Source organism: Triticum dicoccoides, chromosome 7B (assembly GCF_002162155.2).
Source record: "Triticum dicoccoides isolate Atlit2015 ecotype Zavitan chromosome 7B, WEW_v2.0, whole genome shotgun sequence".
Taxonomy (NCBI): domain Eukaryota; kingdom Viridiplantae; phylum Streptophyta; class Magnoliopsida; order Poales; family Poaceae; genus Triticum; species Triticum dicoccoides.
The window spans coordinates 190,878,449-190,902,915 of NC_041393.1; positions in this window are offsets into that span (position 1 = coordinate 190,878,449).

Consider the following 24,467-nt stretch of genomic DNA (forward strand, 5'->3'; position numbering starts at 1 on the left):
ATCTTTATAATCACCCAGTTACGTTGTGACGTTTGATAGCACACAAGGTGTTCCTCCGGTATTCGGGAGTTGCATAATCTCATAGTCCGAGGAACGTGTATAAGTCATGAAGAAAGCAGTAGCAATGAAACTGTAACAATCATAATGCTAATCTAACGGATGGGTCTTGTCCATCAAATCATTCTCCTAATGATGTGATCCCATTTATCAAATGACAACACATGTCTATGGTCAGGAAAGATAACCATCTTTGATTAATGAGCTAGTCAAGTAGAGGCATACTAGGGACACTCTGTTTTGTTTATGTATTCATACATGTACTAAGTTTCCGGTTAATACAATTCTAGGATGAATAATAAACATTTATCATGATATAAGGAAATAAATAATAACTTTATTATTGCCTCTAGGGCATGTTTCCTTCAGTCTCCCACTTGCACTAGAGTCAATAATCTAGTTCACATCGCCATGTGATTTAACACCAACAGTTCACATATGTATGTGATTAACACCCATAGTTCACATTGCCATGTGACCAACACCCAAAGGGTTTACTAGAATCAATAATCTAGTTCACATCGCTATGTGATTAACACCCAAAGAGTACTAAGGTGTGATCATGTTTTGCTTGTGAGAGAAATTTAGTCAACGGGTCTGTCACATTCAGAGCCATATGTATGTTGCAAATATTCTATGTCTACAATGCTCTACATGGAGCTACTCTAGCTAATTGCTCCCACTTTCAATATGTATCCAGATTGAGACTTAGAGTCATCTGGATTGGTGTAAAAGCTTGCATTAACATAACTCTTTACGACGAACTCTTTATCACCTCCATAACCGAGAAATATTTCCTTAGTCATCACTAAGGATAATTTTGACCGTTGTATAGATCACTATCGAACCCTTGCCAAACTCATGGCAAGGTGCACAATAGGTCTGGTACACAACACAACATAGTATTGATCACTATTGTACTCTTTATAGAACCTATGACTGTGGCATAGGGAATGACTTTCATTCTCTTTCTATCTTCTGCCGTGGTCGGGCTTTGAGTCTTACTCAACTTTACACCTTGTAATACAGGCAAGAACTTCTTGTTTGACTGATCCATTTTGGACTCTTTCAGAAAACTTCTCAAGGTATGTATTCATTGAAAAATATTATCAAGCGTCTTGATCTATCTCTATAGATCTTGATGCCCAATATATAAGCAACTTCACCGAGGTATTTGTTTGAAAAACTCCTTTCAAACTCTCCTTTATGCTTTCCAGAAAATTCTACATCATTTCCGATCAACAATATGTCATTCACATATACTTATCAGAAAGGTTGTAGTGCTCCCACTCACTTTCTTGTAAATACAGGCTTCACCGCAAGTCTGTATAAAACTATATGCTTTGATCAACTCATCAAAGCGTATATTCCAACTCCGAGATGCTTGCACCAGCCCATAGATGGATCGCTGGAGCTTGTACACCTTGTTAGTACCTTTAGGATTGACAAAACCTTCTGGTTGCATCATATACAACTCTTCTTTATGAAATATCCATTTAAGGAATGCAGTTTTGACATCCATTTGCCAGATTTCATAAAATATGGCAATTGCTAACATGATTCGGACGGACTTAAGCATCGCTACAATTGAGAAAATCTCATTGTAGTCAACACCTTGAACTTGTCGAAAACCTTTTTGCGACAAGTCAAACTTTGTAGATAGTAACACTACTATCAGTGTCCGTCTTCCTCTTGAAGATACATTTATTTAATATGGCTTGACGATCATCGGGCAAGTCCACCCAAGTCCACACTTTGTTCTCATAGATGGACCCCATCTCAGATTTCATGGCCTCAAGCCATTTCGCGGAATCTGGGCCCATCATCGCTTCCTCATAGTTCGTAGGTTCATCATGGTCTAGTAACATGACTTCCAAAATAGGATTACCGTACCGCTCTGGTGCGGACCGTACTTTGGAAGACCTACGAGGTTCTGTAGCAACTTGATCTAAAGTTTCATGATCATCATCATTAGCTTCCTCACTAATTGGTGTAGGAATCACCGGAACTGATTTCTGTGATGAACTACTTTCCAATTCGGGAGAAGGTACAATTACCTCATCAAGCTCTACTTTCCTCCCACTCACTTATTTTGAGAGAAACTCCTCTAGAAAGGATCCATTCTTAGCAATGAATATCTTGCCTTCGGATCTATGATAGAAGGTGTACCCAACAGTTTCCTTTGGGTATCCTATGAAGATGCACTTCTCCGATTTGGGTTCGAGCTTATCAGGTTGAAGCTTTTTCACATAAGCATCGCAGCCCCAACTTTAAGAAACGACAACTTTGGTTTCTTGCCAAACAACAGTTCATAAGGCGTCGTCTCAACGTATTTTGATGGTGCCCTGTTTAACGTGAATGTAGCTGCCTCTAATGCATAACCCCAAAACGATAGTGGTAAATCAGTAAGAGACATCATATATCGCACCATATCCAATAAAGTGCGGTTACGATGTTCGGACACACTATTACGCTGTGGTGTTCCAGGTGGCTTGAGCTGTGAAACTATTCTACATTGTTTTAAATGAAGGCCAAACTCGTGACTCAAATATTCACCTCCACGATCAAATCATAGACACTTTATTTTCTTCTTACGATGATTCTCCACTTCACTCTGAAATTCTTTGAACTTTTGAAATGTTTTAGACTTGTGTTTCATTAAGTAGATATACCCATATCTTCTCAAATCATCTGTGAAGGTCAGAACGATACCCGCCACGAGCATCAACACTCATTGGACCACATACATCAGTATATATTATTTCCAATAAGTCACTAGCTCGTTCCATTGTTCCGGAGAACGGAGGTTTAGTCATCTTTCCCATAAGGCACGGTTCGCAAGCATCAAATGATTCATAATCAAGTGAATCCAAGAGTCTATCAGCATGGAGTTTCTTCATGCGCTTTACACCGATATGACCCAAATGGCAGTGCCACAAATAAGTTGCACTATCATTATCAACTTTGCATCTTTTGGCATCAATACTATGAATATGTGTATTACCACGATCGAGATTCAATAAACCATGAACTTTGGGTGTATGACCATAGAAGGTTTTATTCATGTAAACAGAATAACAATTATTCTCTGTCTTAAATGAATAACCGTATTGCAATTAACATGATCTAATCATATTCATGCTCAATGCAAACACCAAATAACATTGATTTAGGTTCAACACTAATCCCGAAAGTATAGGGAGTGCTTGATGATGATCATATCAATCTTCGAACCACTTCCAACACACATTGTCACTTCATCCTTAACTAGTCTCTATTTATTCTGCAACTCCTGTTTCGAGTTACTAATCTTAGCAACCGAACAAGTATCAAATACCCAGGGATTACTACGAGCACTAGTAAGGTACACATCAATAATAAGTATATCAAATATACCTTTGTTCACTTTGCCATCCTTCTTATCCGCCAAATATTTGGGGCAGTTCCACTTGCAGTGACCATTTCCTTTGCAGTAGAAGCGCTCAGTTTCAGGCTTAGGTCCAGCTTTGGGCTTCTTCACGGGAGTGACAACTTGCTTGCCATTCTTCTTGAAGTTCCCTTTCTTTCCCTTTGCCCTTTTCTTGAAACTACTAGTCTTGTTTAATCATCAACACTTGATGTTTTTTTCTTGATTTCTACCTTCGTCGATTTCAGCATCACGAAGAGCTCAGGGATCATTTTTATTATCCCTTGCATACTATAGTTCATCATGAAGTTCCAGTAACTTGGTGATGGTGACTAGAGAACTCTGTCAATCACTATCTTATCTGGAAGATTAACTCCCACTTGATTCAAGCGATTGTAGTACCCAGACATTCTGAGTACATGCTCACTAGCTGAGCAATTCTCCTCCATCTTTTAGGCGAAGTACTTGTCGGAGGTCTCATACCTATCAAAATGGGTATGAGTCTGAAATACCAATTTCAGCTCTTGGAACATCTCATATGCTCTGTGGCATTTCAAAATGTTTTTGAAGTCCTGGTTCTAAGCCGTAAAGCATGGTGCACTAAACTATCAAGTAGTCATCATACTGAGCTAGCCAAACGTTCATAGCGTCTGCGTTTGCTCCTGTAATAGGTATGTCACCTAGCGGTGCATCAAGGACATAATTCTTCTATGCAGCAATAAGGATAAACCTCATATCACAAACCCAGTCCGCATCATTGCTACTATCATCTTTCAACTTAGCTTTCTCTAGGAACATATAAAAACATAGGGAAGCAACAACGTGAGCTATTGATCTACAACATAATTTGCAAAATACTATCAGGACTAAGTTCATGATAAATTGAATTTCAATCAATCATATTACTTAAGAACTCCCACTTAGATAGACATCCCTCTAGTCATCTAAATGATCATGTGATCCAAATCAACTAAACCATGTCCGATCATCACGTGAGATGAAGTAGTTTTCAATGGTGAACATCACTATGTTGATCATATCTACAATATGATTCACGTTCGACCTTTCGGTCTCAGTGTTCTGAGGCCATATCTGCATATGCTAGGCTCGTCAAGTTTAACCCGAGTATTTTGCGTGTGCAAAACTGGCTTGCACCCGTTGTATGTGAATGTAGAGCTTATCACACCCGATCATCATGTGGTCTCTCGGCACGACGAACTGTAGCAACGGTGCATAATCAGGGAGAACACTTGTACCTTGAAATTTAGTAAGGTATCATCTTATAATGCTACCGCCGTACTAAGCAAAATAAGATGCATAAAGATAAACATCCCATGCAATCAAAATATGTGACATGATATGGCCATCATCATCTTGTGCTCATGATCTCCATCACCGAAGCATCGTCATGATCTCCATCGTCACCGGCGCGACACCTTGATCTCCATCGTAGCATCGTTGTCGTCTCGCTAACTATTGTTACTACAACTATCGCTACCGCTTAGTGATAAAGTAAAACAATTACATGGCGATTGCATTGCATATAATAAAGCGACAACCATATGGCTCCTGCCAGTTGTCGATAACTTTGTTACAAAACATGATCATCTCATACAACAATTTATGTCACATCATGCCTTGACCATATCACATCACAACAAGCCCTGCAAAAACAAGTTACACGTCATCTACTTTGTTGTTGCGAGTTTTGCGTGGCTCCTATGGGCTTCTAGCAAGAACCGTTCTTACCTACGCATCAAAACCACAACGATTTTTTGTCAAGTGTGTTGTTTTAACCTTCAACAAGGACCGGCCATAGTCAAACTCGATTCAACTACAGTTGGAGAAACAGACACCCGCCAGCCACCTATGTGCAAAAGCACGTCGGTAGAACTAGTCTCATGAATGCGGTCATGTAATGTCGGTCCGGGCCGCTTCATCCAACAATACTGCTGAATCAAAGTAAGACGTTGGTGGTAAGTGAGGGAGTCCTGGATTAGGGGGTATCCGGACAGCCGGACTATATACTTTGGCCGGACTATTGGAGCGTGAAGATACAAGACTCAAGACTCCATCCCGTGTCCGGATGGGACTCTCCTTTGCGTGGAAGACAAGCTTGGCGATCCAGATATTATAATTCCTTCTTTGTAACTGACTCCATGTAAACCCTAGCCCTCTCCGGTGTATAAACTGGAGGGTTTAGTCCTTAGAGGGACGATCACAATCATAATCATCATAGGCTAGCTTCTAGGGTTTAGCCTCTACGATCTTGTGGTAGATCAAATCTTGTAACACTCATATCATCAATATCAATCAAGCAGGAAGTAGGTTTTTACCTCCATCAAGAGGGCCCGAACCTGGGTAAACATTGTGTCCCTTGCCTCCTATTACCATTAGCCTAAGATGCACAGATCGGGACCCTGTACCCGAGATCCACCGGTTTTGACACCGACATTGGTGCTTTCTGTCGGATTTCGGGTTCCGGCAGACCCTCTAGGTTCGAACTCTGGGGTGCGCGTGGGGATCTAGCCTTCTACTGCCTGCGCCTCCCCGCCTCGCTAGGCTTTAAGCAATCGAAGGAACAACACAAGAGACACAGAGTTTATACTGGTTCAGGCCACCATTGTGGTGTAATACCCTACTCTAGTGTGTGGTGTGGTGGATTGCCTCTTGGGCTGATGATGAACAATACAAGGGAGAATAGCCTCGCGAGGGTCTGTTCTAGGCTGGTGCAATGAACTACTAGGGGGAGTTCAGTCGCTCTCTCTACTGGTTTCCTGGTGAGGATCCCATTCTCCTCTCTTCTCTCTCTGTTATCGTCCCTCTCTGTTCGTTCTCCTCTCTTGCAGTGGCTAGTCCTATTTATAGGCAAAGGCCCCGGGCCTCCTCCCAAATATTAAGCGGGAAGGGCACCAACAATTGGCCATTTTGAAGGGGAACATATAGTACACTTATCCTAACTAAAGTTGGTCCTCGCCTGCTAAAGGCTCTCGTGGTGACGCCGGCTTGGGCTCCACGATGACCTCCATCCTGCCGTTCTGCTGGTCTTGGTCTTGTTGCACCGAAATGGATGCCTTTGCTTGATGCTCTCGCCTGCGCTTGCTCCCTTTGCACCAAAGAGGAAAGAAGGACGCTGCACGGGCTGGCGCCCGCCTGGCGCCCTTGGTCGTCATGGCTTGCGTCATGGGCACCTCGTGAGGTACCCCGCCTTGATCTCTCCGCCTCCTCATGAGCCAGCCTGACGAGGCCGTGCCTGAGGAAGCCTCCTATTGTCCGCCCCGCGAGGCTTGGCCCCTCGCGAGGGTCTTGAGCTCGTGCTGATGAAGATGGGCCATGCTGGGCTGCCCCTTGAGCCACGCCGCAGGCCACAGGCAGGAAAGTCTGGGGACCCCCATTCCCAGAACACCAACAGTAGCCCCCGGGCCCAAGGCGCGCCCGAACTTGGCTGAGCAGAGAGGCAAAGGGGCAAGTGCGAAGCGCTGCGGGCCCTAACAGCCTGCGGCCTTGGGCACCGCGTGGTGGTTGATTGGACATGGGTGGCCCTGCTTCCCCATGCCTCCTTATTTTGCGCCCAGCTAGGCGGATCCGTGGTTGCACACAGTCGTTCCTCTTTTCGCCGCTCGACCGTCCCCTGCTCTCCTCCCCTCGAGCTCCAGTCTCTGCTTCCAATCCAATCTCGAATCCTCCCTCTTCCCGCCATGGCTCCGACGAAGAAGGGAAAAGGGAAGAAACCGGTGCCTCCGCCTCGCTCACCGTCGTCGGCGGCCTCCGCCGTTGATCGGTCGATCATACTCAACCGAGAAGGTTTGGGCAAGGTCGGCTCTGCTCTGGCCACCATCTTCAACGAGTGCGGGAGGACGACAGCCTGGCCCGCATCCCGCTTCTCCATCGACAGGGTGGTCACCGAGGTCCGGTACTTTGTTGACGCCCTGTGGGCGGGATTGGTTCCCCCCTTCTCCGATTTCTTCAACGCTGTGCTTTCTCATTACCAGATCCATATGATGCATTTGGGTCCTGAATCCATTACTCTTCTTGCCGTCTTCGCTTTTGTCTGTGAGGCGATGATGGGCATCCCTCCTTCGGTTGCCTTGCTGCGCCACTTCTTCTCTCTACACCTCGTCGATCCCACCCAATGCTCAGGGTGCGTGAGCTTCATTGCCGCACCAGAAACAACGACTTCAGGGATTGATTTCAGCCTTCCTCCGTCCGCGCCCGGGTTCCACGAGCGGTGGCTGTACGTGGATGTTGGGGTGCCCAGCCCCCTGCTCTCAGACCCAAAGTCGACCACTGTCCCCAATTCAGGCTGGGGCCAGGAGACGCTCACGAGCCCCCGGCTCATCTTCGTCTGGCGTCACTTCACGTTCTTGAGGGCGCTTGGTGTGACGACGCCCAAGGTGGTGAAGGAGTTCCTGCTATGCCGCATTGCTCCTCTCCAGCGCCACTCCTGCCGGATGTGGTCCTTCAGCGAGCGTGAAGATCGCATGAGGTTCCAGGAGGAGGACCTGATGCCCGAAGCACTGAGGAAGGTGCTCTTGGTCTTGACTGGGGATCCTTCCCCCTGCAGCGTCCGGCATGGGGGTGCTTTGCTGTACCTTTGCTCGAACAGGGGCGACTTCGTGAAGCAGACGCCCGGCTTCGACAAATGGGGGCTGCGCCCCGCCGGCCTCAGGGGTCCTCGTGAGAACCCAGTGATGGTGACTGCCCTCCCAGCCGCCCACGGCGGTCCTTCCTCGAGTGGCGGAGCAGGGAGGCATGGGCCGCCGTAGGCTGAGGGGGGCCCCGCCGGAGTGACGACGCTAGGCGGCACTCCTGAGGGGGTAGCTCTTGAGGCCCGTACTGCTGCGGCTGGAGGTGCTGAGCCGCTGCCCACAGTGCCTGTGGTTGAGGCCCCTGGGGCCCCAGCTCTCCTTCTTGGTGAGGCGACCATCGGCGTGCATCGGGACGACGCACCAGACACTGGGCATCTTGACGCTTCTTCTTCGACGCAGGCTGACCCCTGCGCTCAACTCTTGGGTCGCTTCTACGTTGACTTCGAGGCTCTCCAGAGGAAAAGGGAGGCCTTGGGTGACGATTACCCTTACCGCCTGCTGAAGCGCCAGAAGTATTTCGCCATTGATGAGTAAGCCTTCTGCTTTCCCAGTTCCTGATCCTCCCATTGCTTTGGCTGATCCTTGCTCTGCAGGGCCCTTCCTGCCGAGCTCGCAGAGATGGCTGAGGAGCCATCCCCCCAGGCTCCGCCCTCTCCACCGCCTTCGAGCGCTCCGAGTTCCAGCAGAGCCCTCTCGGTGAGGCCGGCCGGAGAGGTGAGCCATCCTGTGGTGCATCGCGGCCCTGCGCGCCTCGCGACCCTCCTTCGCGAGCCTCCTCGGGGCATAGCCATCCTGCCCTAGGCCTCGAGTCTGATCATGGATGGCGATTGGCTGAGGTCGGCCCTGCGCTCTTCACTTGGGGAGGGGCCGGCCCCTGGCCGAGCTTCTAGCGAGGCGTGCCCGGCCATCACGAGGGCGCCAGCCCCCCACCCCCTTCCCAGAGGGGGAGTGCTGATTCGTGGCCCCCGACGCTTACTTGGGGTGGATGATGACGCAGAAGACGTGCTTGAGCGCGCCCGGAGGCGTCGAGTTCTTCTCCAAGGGTTTCTCCGGAGGGCGGCTGACGCGGTGAGCCAGCTTGGTGAAGAGCTTGATGATGAAGATGCGCGCCTTGAGGCTGAGAGCCTGCGCCTGGCTGAAGAGAGGCACAAGCTGGAGGCGGTCGTTGCCCTTGCGCGCCACCAGCATGACCTCGACAACGAGGAGGCCGAGGCGTTGCTGGCGGCCTCTCGGGAGGCCCGTTCCCGGGCCGTCGAGGAGGCCCGAGAGGCTGACCGATGGCGCGAGGCGTCGGACGAGCGGGCGCGGGAACTCTTGGCCCGGTGCCACTCCCTGGAGCAGCAAGTGGAGCTGCGGGAGACGGCCCTTGCGTCGATGAAGGTGGCTTCGGTCGACCAGGTAGAGCTCCTGAGGCGTGAGGAGGCACTGACACTAGAGGCTGCTGAGCACGCACGTGATCTTGAACGTCTGGAGACAAGAGAGAGCTTGGTGACGCAGGCGGAGGATGACGTCGCTGCGCGCGAGGCCCGAGCTATAGCAGAGGTTGATCGCGGGGTGGCGACGGCCCGCTTGGACCTTGAGTTTGAGGAGAGGCTAGGGTTGATCCGGGTCGAGGCTGAAGGCAGGACCGCCGCCCTGAGGGACAAGCTGGAGGAAGTGACATGGCGGGCCGATGCTTCCCGGGCCACCCTTGACGTAGCGCAGGAGGAGCTGACTACCTCCCGTGCCGAGGCGCTTCTTCTCCGCCAGCGGGTGGACGAGGCCGAGGCCGTTGCGCGGCAGAACAAGGACGAGATACTCCAGCGGCGGATTCTGGAGCACGAGCACGGCCCCATGCTCGCCGGGCTCCGGGAGAGAGCCAACACGGCCTTGGGTAACATATGCGAGGTGGCTGTTGCCCAGCCCCACACAGTCAACTATGCTGGCAATCTTCAGTTCTTCACCAATGTGGTAATGCAGCTGGAGGCGCGCTCGGTCGGAGCCAACAGGCTGGTGGAGGAGAGGAGCCGCACCCTGCTCGGGCGCGCCTTCTCTCGTGTCTTCAGCCACCTTCAGAACATGTTCCCCAACTTCGACTTTGACGCCGCCATCGCTCTAGTACCCCAGGCCGTCCGGGGCGACCTGGCGCGCTGGGTGGAAGACAACGTGGACGCCCTTGTCAGGGCCTTCGCTTCTGATAACGACAACGCGGTTGTGGCTGCTGATGAAGGTGACGTGGTGAACGGACCTGGCGCCGCTGCCAACGATGCGGAGGGCGATGGCGAGGCCAGCAACGCCAGCGATGATTCAGGAGGCGCCCCTGAGGATGCATTGGGGGATTTATCCGACTGACCGTGTGTTGTCCCTGCTTCCTTACCCTGCGCAGACAGAGTTCGGGGCTTGCCCTGAAGGTTGTAAGAGCATTTTGGGAGGGGGAGCTCCTCATGTAAAAACTCGTATTCAGCGTAACAGTAGATGCAATATCACTCGTACGCCTGTGCCAAGCGGCTGATTTCGTGACGAGCTGGTTGGCTTGTTTACCTTCGACCCGCGTGGGCCTCGAGTCAGCCTGTGGAGGGCTGTGATGCCTCGAGCGTCTTCTGAACGGGTCCATAAAACCTGTAATGAAAACCTCCGGAGAGGGCGCGGCGGCGGCAGTCTGGGTTGCATGCAAGCTAGGCCTGGCCCAGCTCGCAATGGGCTTGCGAGGGGAGGCAGCTGAGGCGAAGCGGTAACCAGAACGCGAGAGATTGCTCGAACGAGACTAAACAACCCTTCCCCGAACACACGCAAATCCTTGAGCTCAAATTGAACTTAAATTCAACGGGGGAAAATGGCAACCAAGGGGGAAAAGCAACGAAAGCAGAAAAAAGGCCGCGTCTGGCACCTAGTCTAGTCTTGGATGTCTTCTCACCAGCGCGGAGCTAAGTGCTGCCACTGGGCGTGGGAGGGAGCCCCAGGGCCTGAGGCTGGCACCCCTAAGACTCCGGGGCGTGTACAACCCCACTCATTATTACGTGAGAGTGTCACGGGGCGGCGAGCTTCACAGGCACTGGGCCTTCTTCACAGGTACCGGCCTTGCTTCATATCGCCAGACGAGGGCCCCGCCTTGCGCCACACTCTAGTGCCACCGACGACGACCGAAAACCAGGATGTCGCCGATGGGGTAGAGCGGTCGCCAGCGGTTCCTGCGATGACCACAGGTCCTCTGCCAGGGGCAGGCTCTGGGGCACCTCCCCAGTAGAGGGCCTACCTCCTGAGGACGCCTTGCTTCGAACACCGCGGTGGTGATGTTGGATCTTGGCCCCTCTCCTGCAGCCCCCGGCGCCCTCCTCCCGAGGGGTAGGAAGCTGCGGGAGTGGGGAAGCCGCCCGTTGTCGTGACCTGCACCTCCTGCGATCCATGGTTGGCGTATGCCTGCTCCTGAGGAATTAGCGGTACCTGATACTCGTTGTTTCCAGCATAGCCGACGGGGCCTCCTAGGGGCTCCTGGAAGAGTTCAGCTTCTGGCGTCTCGTCCCCCCAGCTCGGGCCGAGGAGCGAGCCTTGTTTGTCCTCATGTGTGTGCCCTTGGTCCATCATGTGGGGCACGTACTCTTCTGGGGTCGCCACCCTGAAGGCCGCGCCGTAGCGCTCTACGTGCCACGCAGTTCTGCTTGATGTGTCCGCCTGGGGGTGATAGCGCGGCGGCCCACCGGGGCCGCGGGTTGTGGCGACTCCTTCTTCGATGGCCGGGGGTAGAGGCAGCGCCGCTGCTGGCCCGGGGCTGACGGCCTGGCCGGCATTGGGGGTGGTCTTGGAGTCTGCTTGGGGCTGCACGGGAGTGCACGGAGCCCCCATGCGGACCACCCTGGACCTGAGGTGGGAGTTGGGTGCAGAAGGGGGGAGCCCCCGAGGCGGCGAAGCCCATGAGCTCTGCCACCCGCTCTAGCAGCACGTCTCCACCGCCTTCCAGCAGCCTGCACTGCAGCAGCTCTCGGGCCACGGTGAGCGCGGCCCTCGAGTTCGCCTGCTCCCGTCGGGTGTACGGCGCTGTGGCCGCGGCGTGGTGGGAGGCCCTCGCCGCCGACCGCGCCTGCCCTGTCGTGAGAGCTGTCGCCGCCTGTCTGCGTCGCGCGCAGCCCGCAACGCCCTGCGGATCGCGAGCTACGCGGGGCGTGGGGTTGCCCGGAGCGAGCGGTTCTGCGTGGGCGGGCCAGGCCGCCCAGGGATCGGGGTTGCCTCCCTGGTCGTCGGGCATGATGATGACGATGCGACGGGACACGAAGCGGCAGAAGGTGGATTCCGGCGCGCCCCTACATGGCGCGCCAAATGTCGAATTTCGGGTTCCGGCAGACCCTCTAGGTTTGAACTCTGGGGTGCGCGCGGAGATCTAGCCTTCTACTGCCCGCGCCTCGCCGCCTCTCTAGGCTTTAAGCGATCAAAGGAACAACATAAGAGACATAGAGTTTATACTGGTTCAGGCAACCATTATGGTGTAATACCCTACTCCAGTGTGTGGTGTGGTGGATTGCCTCTTGGGCTGATGATGAACAATACAAGGGAGAACAACCTCGTGAGGGTCTGTTCTAGGCTGGTGCGATGAACTACTAGGGGGAGTTCAGTCGCTCTCTCTACTGGTTTCCTGGTGAGGATCCCATTCTCCTCTCTTCTCTCTCTGTTATCGTCCCTCTCTGTTCGTTCTCCTCTCTTGCAGTGGCTAGTCCTATTTATAGGCAAAGGCCCTGGGCCTCCTCCCAAATATTGAGCGGGAAGGGCGCCAACAATTGGCCATTTTGAAGGGGAACATATAGGACACTTATCCTAACTAAAGTTGGTCCTCGCCTGCTAAAGGCTCTGGTGGTGACGCCGGCTTGGGCTCCACGATGACCTCCATCCTGCCGTTCTGCTGATCTTGGTCTTGTTGCACCGAAATGGATGCCTTTGCTTGATGCTCTCGCCTGCGCTTGCTCCCTTTGCACCAAAGAGGAAAGAAGGACGCTGCGCGGGCTGGCGCCCTTGGTCGTCATGGCTTGCATCATGGGCACCTCATGAGGTACCCCGCCTTGATCTCTCCGCCTCCTCGCGAGCCAGCCTGACGAGGCCGTGCCTGAGGAAGCGTCCTGTCGTCTGCCCCGCAAGGCTTGGCCCCTCGCGAGGGTCTTGAGCTCGTGCTGATGAAGATGGGCCATGCTGGGCCGCCCCTTGAGCCACGCCGCAGGCCGCAGTCAGGCAAGTCTGGGGACCCCCGTTCCCAGAACGCCGACACTTTCATTGAGAGTTCCTCTGTGTCGTCGCTGCAAGGCTTGATGGCTCCTTCAATCATCAACAACCACGCGGTCCAGGGTGAGGCTTTTCTCCCCGGACAGATCTTCGTGTTCGGTGGCTTCGCACTGCGGGCCAATTCGCTTGGCCATCTGGAGCAGATCGACAGCTATGCCCCTGGCCACCAGGTCAGGTTCGGAAACTTGAACTACACGGCCGATATCCGCAGAGACTTGATCTTCAACGGATTCGGGCATGCGCCAGGAGCGCCGGACAGTCACGATGAGCATGGCCTAGACCTGCTGTCGGACAATTCTCAGGATATCGCCCCTGCAGGAGCCCCGGACCTAAATCTGGAGCAGATTGCGTCACCTGAGGACGGGTGGATGGACCCCTCCCTAGAGGCCGAACACTCACCGGCGGTAGAGCCGAACACAGACTTCACCCCAAGGAAGCGCTGTGACACCGGACCCCTGGACTCATATCCGGTTGTAGGTTCCAGTCCGCGCGCCTCCAAGCCCGCCGAATCTGGTTGGGCTCTGGTAATGGAGTTCACCACTGCGGATATCTTCCAGCACTCGCCCTTTGGCGACATGCTGAACTCTTTAAAATCCCTCTCTTTGTCAGGAGACTCTCCGCCGAACTATGTCCGGCTCGAGTGGGAAGCAGGCGACGAAGGAATTCATTTCCCACCCACCACCCACTTCATATCCACTGTCGACGATGTATCAGACATGCTTGACTTCGACTCTGATGATACCGACGGTATGGACGTCGGCACAGGAGACGATTCAGAACCAATGGGGCGCTGGACTGCCACCTCGTTATACGATATATACATGGTGGATACGCCCAAGGAGGACGATGATGATAATCCGGAAGACAAAACCCCCGGGCAAAAGCCAAAACGACGGCATAGATGCCGCTCCAAGTCCAGCAACAGTAAAAATAGCGATAAGAGCGCCAGAAAGATCGACACCCCAGTCAACTCCGAAGGCAACAACGACCATATGGACCCAGCAATGGAGCAGGATGAGCCAGGTCATGCCGAACACAGCTTGGAGCAGACGCCCGATCACAATGATCTCGAGGGACAAATTCATCAAACCGCCCCGGGACAAGAGCACAGTCCGGATGATGATGCATTCATCATCCCGGAAACACGCTTGGAATTAGATAACCTCCACAGAAGGCTTATGGCCACTGCGAGAAGTCTAAAGAAGCAGAAGCAATGGCTAAAAGCCACACAGGAAACGCTCAATCGCAGATGGAATAAAGTGCTAGACACTGAAGAAAAGTACGGCGACGATCGCCATACAAAGAGCTATCCAAAATGTAAGCTGCTGCTAGAATTCGATGACGAGGCCGTTCCACCAAAGAACAACACGGCCAGGAGGCCGGACAAACCACTTCATAACCGCAACAGAGCAGCTACCGACGCCGCACACGATTTACGTGAGCTCATGGATAAAAAAGCCGACACGGCTAGGTCCATCTATGGATCTAAAGGACACACCCCGACGCAGGACTATGGTCACCAAAACGATCATACCGATCGGATACCAGTTCGGAATCAGCACCGGACACAGTAACAGCCGACGACATGCCACAGCACGTCCAGATACAGAGGGGCTGCTCACCCCCTGTGCTTCACCGAAGAAGTACTGGACCATGAATTTCCACAGGGTTTTAAACCTATGAACATAGAGGCATACGACAGAATGACAGACCCAGGGGTCTGGATCGAGGATTTTATCCTGCATATACACATGGCTCGTGGGGACGACCTCCACGCCATCAAATACCTTAGTTGAAGGGGCCAGCTTGACACTGGTTGAAAAGCCTCCCCGAAAATTCAATTGGAAGTTGGGAGGAACTCGAGGACGCTTTCAGGGCCAATTTTCAAGGGACTTGTGTCCGGCCTCCGGATGCGGACGATTTAAGTCACATAATTCAACAGCCCGGAGAGTCCGCCCGCAAGCTTTGGAACAGATTCCTCACTAAGAAGAATCAAATTGTAAATTGTCCGGATGCCGAAGCCTTAGCGGCCTTCAAACACAGCATCCGGGATGAGTGGCTCGCCAGACACCTCGGCCAAGAAAAGCCGAGGACAATGGCAGCCTTAACAAGCCTTATGACCCGCTTTTGCGCAGGTGAAGATAGCTGGTTGGCCCGTAAAGGCACCAGCGACCCAAGTACATCCAAAATCAGGGATGGCAACGGGAAGCCACGGTGCAATAAAAACAAACATCACAACAAGGAAGAGAGTCCGGACAACACAACGGTCAGCACCGGATTCAGGGGCTCTCGACCCGGTTAGCAAAAGAAGCCATTTAAAGGCACCAAAGAGGGACCGTCCGGCCTGAACAGTCCTGGACAGACTGTGCCAAATTCATGGCACCCCCAACAAACCTGCGAACCACACTCACAGAGAGTGTTGGGTCTTCAAGCAGGTTGGCAAATTAAATGCCGAACACAAGGGAAGGGAAACACCAAGTGAAGACGAGGATGAACCTCGCCAGCCGAACACTAGGGGACAAAAAAATTCCCACCAGAGGTAAAAACAGTAAACATGATCCACGCGACTCACACACCCACGAGAAGGCGCGAACGCGCACTCAGAGACACATACGCTGTAAAGCCTATTGCCCCCAAACTTAACCACTGGTCGGCCTGCCCGATCACCTTCAATCACAGGGACTGCCCGACTAGTATGCGGCACGGAGGATCAGCTGCCTTGGTGCTTGACCCAATAATCGATGGATACCATCTCACTCGCGTCCTCATGGATGGCGGTAGTAGTCTTAATTTAATATACCAGGACACTGTCCGCAGGATGGGGATAGACCCATCCAGAATCAGCCAAAGTAACAACACCTTTGAAGGGGTGATACCAGGCATTGAAGCCTATGGCAGGGGCTCCGTTGTACTGGAGGTAACACTCGGTTCCCCAGGCAACTCCAGAAGTGAAGAACTACTCTTCACCATCGCTCCCCTCCAAAGGAGCTATCATGCACTGCTTGGGAGAACGGCCTTCGCCCGCTTCAACGCATTACCGCATTACGCCTACCTTACACTTAAGATGCTCGGTGCACGTGGCATCATCACCGTTAACGGAAACACAGAGCACTCCTTACACATGGAGGAATACGCGATGGCTCCAGCAGCCGGACTCTAAGCAGCCTCCAATACCAGAAAACTTGACCGGTCGTTAAGACGACAACATGGTTAGACGAGTCCGGCAGCCCGGATAAACCCGAGCTAGGGTGACATACATGTAATCCCATAGAGGACACCAGGGGCTATAGATATTTAATAAAGCCCCACCGTTGGCTTGACCTTATTAGCAGGCCAATGTCTCGCACTTTTACTATCCATCGCACGCTTACGTTATACTCTTCTACATGAGTTTTTCTTTTTACAGACACCATTCATGCGATACCCTTCCAGGACACGGCACAACAGAGACAAAGGCGTAGACGTGCAGCAGGGCCCCGCTCAAAGGTTTCTCTTTAGATTAAGCCCCTGTGTAAACCTTTTTTATTGTCTCTTGTTGTTTACACATCCCATGGGTACTATATCCGCAGAGGGTACTGCCGTTATTGGCATTTTGCCACGACAGACTAATGCACGTACCTGGAAATACAGGGTTCATAATGAAAGGGCATTCTTCAGCCCATTTTATGTTACAAAGTCCGAATACCTTCGGGAGTGTTCGGCATCGCGAGTTTGGCCTGATATGCATCAGCTCCGAATCATGTCTTTGGTCAAATGTTGGGGTTGCCCGGCTCCTGGGTTTGCCACCTTATGTTCCATTCTTATCGGCTAAGGCAGCCAAAGGAGAACTGTTGTGATTGTGCCCTGGTTATTCCGAATGAGCAACTCAGTAGAGAAATCAGAAAACTGACTGTCATGATACAGTGAGAGACTGTTCAACCACTGGAAGACTTATTGGAATCTTTAGGATTCTTCCGCATTAACGAAGGACCATTTCCCGGTCATGTACACACGCGCCCGTATTCGGATGTACGCGAAGGTACCAGGGGCTACATAGTAGCCCCACTGTCAAACTCCTATGGCTAAGTGAAAGTGTTACAACTATATAGTCCGGTTACCTAGTTCAACGTGTATTGGGGATATAACTATTAGTATAACCCGCCAAAAGGAGCCGGGTTATACTTACAAGCATTCTTGAAGACAGAAGCTCAAGCTTGAAGACGGCGGCTTAGTAAAGGCCCAACGGCCCAGAGGTGACCTAAGGCCCGTAGTGTTAAACCGCCTTGATCATGTAACTTGTACTGTAAGGCAAGAAAGATTAAGAGACCGAGCCGGATACAATCTATAAGCCGGCCGGGACTCTGTAGAGCCGCTGGGCATCGACCTCAGTATATAAGGGGACGACCTGGCGGCGGTTCAGGATATGAAACCACAACCCGAGAGCTAGGTCAAGCGATTCTGCTTCCTGGTTATCGAGACATACATAATCCCAATCACAACTAGACGTAGGCTTTTACCTTCATCGTAAGGGGCCGAACTAGTATAAACCTCTCGTGTCTCTTGTCCTGATTAACCCCTTCAAGCTTCCTAGTTGTGATGGCTCCACGACTAAGTCCTTTCACTAGGACATCTGACGTGACAATTCCACGACAGTTGGTGCCCACCGTGGGGCCAGCGCACGATGGATTTGAGTTCTTGAAGAGCAGCTTCGAAGGGCTCAAGGGATACGCTGTGGGCCGGATGACCAAGAGTCGTCGCGGCAAGCTCTACATCGACGACGCAGGCTGGGGCCCCGAGGCCGGCTCAATTGTGTACGGGTACCGGGTCCCCTTCGGCGGAATCCACATCTTCATCGGCAAGATCGTGAAGGAAATATGCCCTAGAGGCAATAATAAAGTTATTATTTATTTCCTTAAATCATGATAAATGTTTATTATTCATGCTAAAATTGTATTAACCGGAAACATAATACATGTGTGAATACATAGACAAAACAGAGTGTCACTAGTATGCCTCTACTTGACTAGCTCATGAATCAAAGATGGTTAAGTTTCCTAACCATAGACATGAGTTGTCATTTGATTAACGGGATCACATCATTAGGAGAATGATGTGATTTACTTGACCCATTCCATTAGCTTAGCACTCGATCGTTTAGTATGTTGCTATTGCTTTCTTCATGACTTATACATGTTCCTATGACTATGAGATTATGCAACTCCCGTTTACCGGAGGAACACTTTGTGTGCTACCAAGCGTCACAACGTAACTGGGTGATTATAAAGGTGCTCTACATGTGTCTCCGAAGGTACTTGTTGGGTTGCCGTAATTCGAGATTAGGATTTGTCACTCCGATTGTCGGAGAGGTATCTTTGGGCCCACTCGGTAATGCACATCACTATAAGCCTTGCAAGCATTGCAACTAATAAGTTAGTTGCGGGATGATGTATTACGGAACGAGTAAAGAGACTTGCCGGTAATGAGATTGAACTAGGTATTGAGATACCGACGATCGAATCTCGGGCAAGTAACATACCGATGACAAAGGGAACAACGTATGTTGTTATGCAGTTTGACCGATAAAGATCTTCGTAGAATATGTAGGAGCCAATATGGGCATCTAGGTTCCGCTATTGGTTATTGACCAGAGAGATGTCTCGGTCATGTCTACATAGTTCTCAAACCCGTAGGGTCCGCACGCTTAACGTTCGTTGACGATATAGTATTATATGAGTTATGTATGTTGGTGACCGAATGTTGTTCGGAGTCCCGGATGAGATCATGGACATGACGAGGAACTCCGGAATGGTCCAGAGATAAAGTTTGATATATGGGATAATAGTGTTTGACCTCCGGAAGGGTTCCGAAATTCACCGGAAGGAGTTCTGGATGTTTCCCGAAATGTTTGAGTACGAGAACACGTTATTTGGGCCAAAGGGGAAAGCCCACAAGGTTTTTGGAAAGCGCAAAAGGAAGTTTTGCGGAGTCCAGGGGCCAGACGCCAGGGTCCCTGACGTCTGGGTCCAGACGCCAGGAACCCTGGTGTCTGGCCCTGGAGTCCGAGAAGGACTCTTGCCTTTCGGGTGAAACCGACTTGTGGAGGCTTTTACTCCAAGTTTCGACCCCAAGGCTCAACATATAAATAGAGGGGCAGGGCTAGCACCAAAGACACATCAAGAAACACCAAGCCGTGTGCCGGCAACCCCGTCCCCTCTAGTTTATCCTCTGTCATAGTTTTCGTAGCTCTTAGGCGAAGCCCTGCGGAGATTGTTCTTCACCAACACCGTCACCACGCCGTTGTGCTGCCGGAACTCATCTACTACTTCGCCCGTCTTGCTGGATCGAGAAGGCGAGGATGTCATCGAGCTGAACGTGTGCAGAACTCGGAGGTGCCGTGCGTTTGGTACTTGGATCGGTCGGATCGTGAAGACGTACGGCTACATAAACCGCGTTGATAAACGCTTCCGCTTAGCGATCTTCAAGGGTATGAAGATACACTCCCCCTCTCGTTGCTATGCATCACCATGATCTTGCGTGTGCGTAGGAATTTTTTTGAAATTACTACGTTCCCCAACAGTGGCATCCGAGCCTGGTTTTATGCGCAGATGTCATATGCACGAGTAGAACACAAGTGAGTTGTGGGCGATATAAGTCATACTGCTTACCAGCATGTCATACTTTGGTTCGGCGGTATTGTTGGATGAAGCAGCCCGGACTAACATTACGCGTACACTTACGCGAGACTGGTTTTACCGTCGTGCTTTGCACACAGGTGACTAGCGGGTGTCAGTTTCTCCAACTTTAGTTGAACCGAGTGTGGCTACGCCCGGTCCTTGCGAAGGTTAAAACAACACCAACTTGACAAACTATCATTGTGGTTTTGATGCGTAGGTAAGAACAATTCTTGCTAAGCCCGTAGCAGCCACGTAAAACTTGCAACAACAAAGTAGAGGACGTCTAACTTGTTTTTGCAGGGCATGTTGTGATGTGATATGGTCAAGGGATGATGCTATATTTTATTGTATGAGATGATCATGTTCTGTAACCGAGCTATCGGCAACTGGCAGGAGCCATATGGTTGTCGCTTTATTGTATGCAATGAAATCGCCCTGTAATTGCTTTACTTTATCACTAAGCGGTAGCGATAATCGTAGAAGCAATAGTTGGTGATACGACAACGATGCTACGATGGAGATCAAGGTGTCGCGCCGGTGATGATGGTGATCATGACGGTGCTTCGGAGATGGAGATCACAAGCACAAGATGATGATGGCCATATCATATCACTTATATTGATTGCATGTGATGTTTATATTTTATGCATCTTATCTTGCTTTGATTGACGGTAGAATTATAAGATGATCTCTCACTAAAATTTCAAGATAAAAGTGTTCTCCCTGAGTATGCATCGTTGCCAAAGTTCGTTATGCCCAGACACCACGTGATGATCGGGTGTGATAAGCTCTACGTCCATCTACAACGGGTGCAAGCCAGTTTTGCACAAGCAGAATACTCAGGTTAATCTTGAAGAGCCTAGCATATGCAGATATGGCCTCGGAACACTGAGACCGAAAGGTCGAGCGTGAATCATATAGAAGATATGATCAACATAGTGATGTTCACCATTGAAAACTACTCCATCTCACGTGATGATCGGTTATGGTTTAGTTGATTTGGATCACGTGATCACTTAGATGACTAGAGGGATGTCTATCTAAGTGGGAGTTCTTAAGTAATATGATTAATTGAACTTAAATTTATCATGAACTTAGTCCTGGTAGTATTTTGCAAATTATGTTGTAGATCAATAGCTCGCATTGTTGCTTTCGTATGTTTATTTTTGATATGTTCCTAGAGAAAACTATGTTGAAAGATGTTAGTAGCAATGATGCGGATTGGAACCGTGATCTGAGGATTGTCCTCATTGCTGCACAGAAGAATTATGTCCTTGATGCACCGCTAGGTGACGGACCTATTGCAGGAGCAGATGCAGACATTATGAACGTTTGGCTAGCTCAATATGATGACTACTTGATAGTTTAGTGCACCATGCTTAATGGCTTAGAATCAGGACTTCAAAGACATTTTGAACGTCATGGACCATATGAGATGTTCCAGGAATTGAAGTTAATATTTCAAGCAAATACCCGAGTTGAGAGATATGAAGTCTCCAACAAGTTCTATAGCTAAAAGATGGAGGAGAATCGCTCAACTAGTGAGCATGTGCTCAGATTGTCTGGGTACTACAATTGCTTGAATCAAGTGGGAGTTAATCTTCCAGATAAGATAGTGATTGACAGAATTCTCTAGTCACCATCACCAAGTTACTAGAACTTCGTGATGAAATATAGTATGCAAGGGATGACGAAAACGATTCCCGAGCTCTTCGTGATGTTGAGATCGACGAAGGTAGAAATCAAGAAAGAGCATCAACTGTTGATGATTTACAAGACCACTAGTTTCAAGAGAAGGGCAAAGGGAAAGAAAGGGAACTTCAAGTAGAATGACAAGCAAGTTGTCACTCCCGCGAAGAATCCCAAAGATGGACCAAAGCCTGAAACTAAGTGCTTCCACTTCAAAGGAAATGGTCACTGGAAACGGAAATGCCCTGAATATTTGGTGGATAAGAAGGTTGGCAAAGTGAACAAGGGTATATTTGATATACAGGTTATTGATGTGTGCCTTACTAGTGTTTATAGTAGCCCCTGAGTATTTGATACTTGTTCGGTTACTAAGATTAGTAACTCGAAACAGGAGTTACAGAATAAACAGAGACTAGTTGAGGGTGAAGTGACGATGTGTGTTGGAAGTGGTTCCAAGATTGATATCATCATCATCGCACACTCCCTATACTTTCGGGATTACTGTTGAACCCAAATAAATGTTATTTGGCGTTTGCGTTGAGCATGAATATGATTTGATCATGTTTATTGCAATACGGTTATTCATTTAAAGTCAGAGGATAATTGTTGTTCTGTTTACATGAATAAAACCTTCAATGGTCATACACCCAATGAAATAGTTTGTTGGATCTCGATCATAGTGATACACATATTCATAATATTAATGCCAAAAGATGCAAAGTTAATAATGATAGTGCAACTTATTTGTGGCACTGTCGTTTGGGTCATATCGGTGTAAAGCGCATGAAGAAACTCCATAAAAATGGACTTTTGGAATCACTTGATTATGAATCATTTGATGCTTGCCAACCGTGCCTTATGGGCAAGATGACTAAAACTCCGTTCTCTGGAACATTGGAACGAGCTACTAACTTGTTGGAAATAATACATACCGATGTATGCGGTCCAATGAGTGTTGATGCTCGTGGCGAGTATCATTATTTTCTGACCTTCACAGATGATTTGAGCAGATATGGGTATATCTACTTAATGAAGCACAAGTCTGAAACATTTGAAAAGTTCAAATAATTTCAGAGTGAAGTGGAGAATCATTGTAACAAGAAAATAAAGTTTCTACGATCTGATCATGGAAGAGAATATTTGAGTTATGAGTTTGGCCTTCATATAAAACAATGTGGAATAGTTTCACAGCTCACGCCACATGGAACACCACAGCGTAATGGTGTGTCCAAACGTCATAACCTCACTTTATTGGATATGGTGTGATCTATGATGTATCTTACTGATTTACCACTATCGTTTTGGGGTTATGCATTAGAGATAGCTGCATTCACTTTAAATAGGGCACCACCAAAATCCGTTGCGACGACACCGTATGAACTATGGTTTAGCAATAAACCTAAGCCGTCGTTTCTTAATATTTGGAGTTGCGATGCTTATGTGAATAGGTTTCAACCTGATAATCTCGAACCCAAATCGGAGAAGTGCATCTTCATAGAATACCCAAAGGAAACTGTTGGGTACACCTTCTATCACAGATCCGAAGGCAAAATATTCGTTGCTAAGATGGATCTTTTCTAGAGAAGGAGTTTCTCTCAAAAGAAGTGAGTGGGAGGAAAGTAGAGCTTGATAAGGTAATTGTACCTTCTCCCAAATTGGAAAGTAGTTCATCACAGAAATCAGTTCCAATGATTGCTACACCAATTAGTGAGTAAGCTAATGATGATGATCATGAAACTTCAGATCAAGTTACTACAGAACCTCATAGGTCTTCCAGAGTACGGCCCGCACCAGTGTGGAACGGTAATCCTATTCTAAAAGTCATGTTACTAGACCATGATGAACCTACGAACTATGAGGAAGCGATGATGAGCCCAGATTCCACGAAATGGCTTGAAGGCCATGAAATCTGAGATGGGATCCATGTATGAGAACAAAGTGTGGACTTTGATTGACTTGCCCGATGATCGGCAAGCCATAGAAAATAAATGGATCTTCAAGAGGAAGACGGACGTTGATAGTAGTGTTACTATCTACAAAGCTAGACTTGTCGAAAAAGGTTTTTGACAAAGTTCAAGATGTTGACTACGATGAGTTTTTTCTCACTCGTATCGATGCTTAAAGTCTGTCCGAATCATGTTAGCAATTGCCACATTTTATGAAATCTGGCAAATGGATGTCAAAACTGCATTTCTAGAAGAAGAGTTGTATATGATGCAACCAGAAGATTTTGTCGATCCAAAAGGTGCTAACAAAGTGTGCAAGCTCCAGCGATCCATTTATGGACTGGTGCAAGCATCTCGGAGTTGGAATATACGCTTTGATAAGTTGATCAAAGCATATAGTTTTATACAGACTTGTAGTGAAGCCTGTATTTACAATAAAGTGAGTGGGAGCACTACAACCTTTCTGATAAGTATATGTGAGTGACATATTGTTGATCAGAAATGATGTAGAATTTTTCTGGAAAGCATAATGAAGTGTTTGAAAGGAGTTCTTTAAAAGAAAGACCTAAGTAAATCTACTTACATATTGAGCATCAAGATCTATTGAGATAGATCAATACGCTTGATAAGATTTTCAATGAGTATGTACCTTGACAAGATTTTGAAGTAGTTCAAAATGGAACAGTCAAAGAAAGAGTTCTTGCCTGTCTTACAAAGGTGTAAAATTGAGTAAGACTCAAATCCCGACCACGGCAGAAAATAGAAAGAGAATGGAAGTCATTCCCTATGCATCAGTCATAGGTTCTATAAAAGTATGCCATGATATGGACCAGACCTATTGTATACTCTTCCCTGGTTTAGCAAGGGAGTACAATAGTGATCTAGG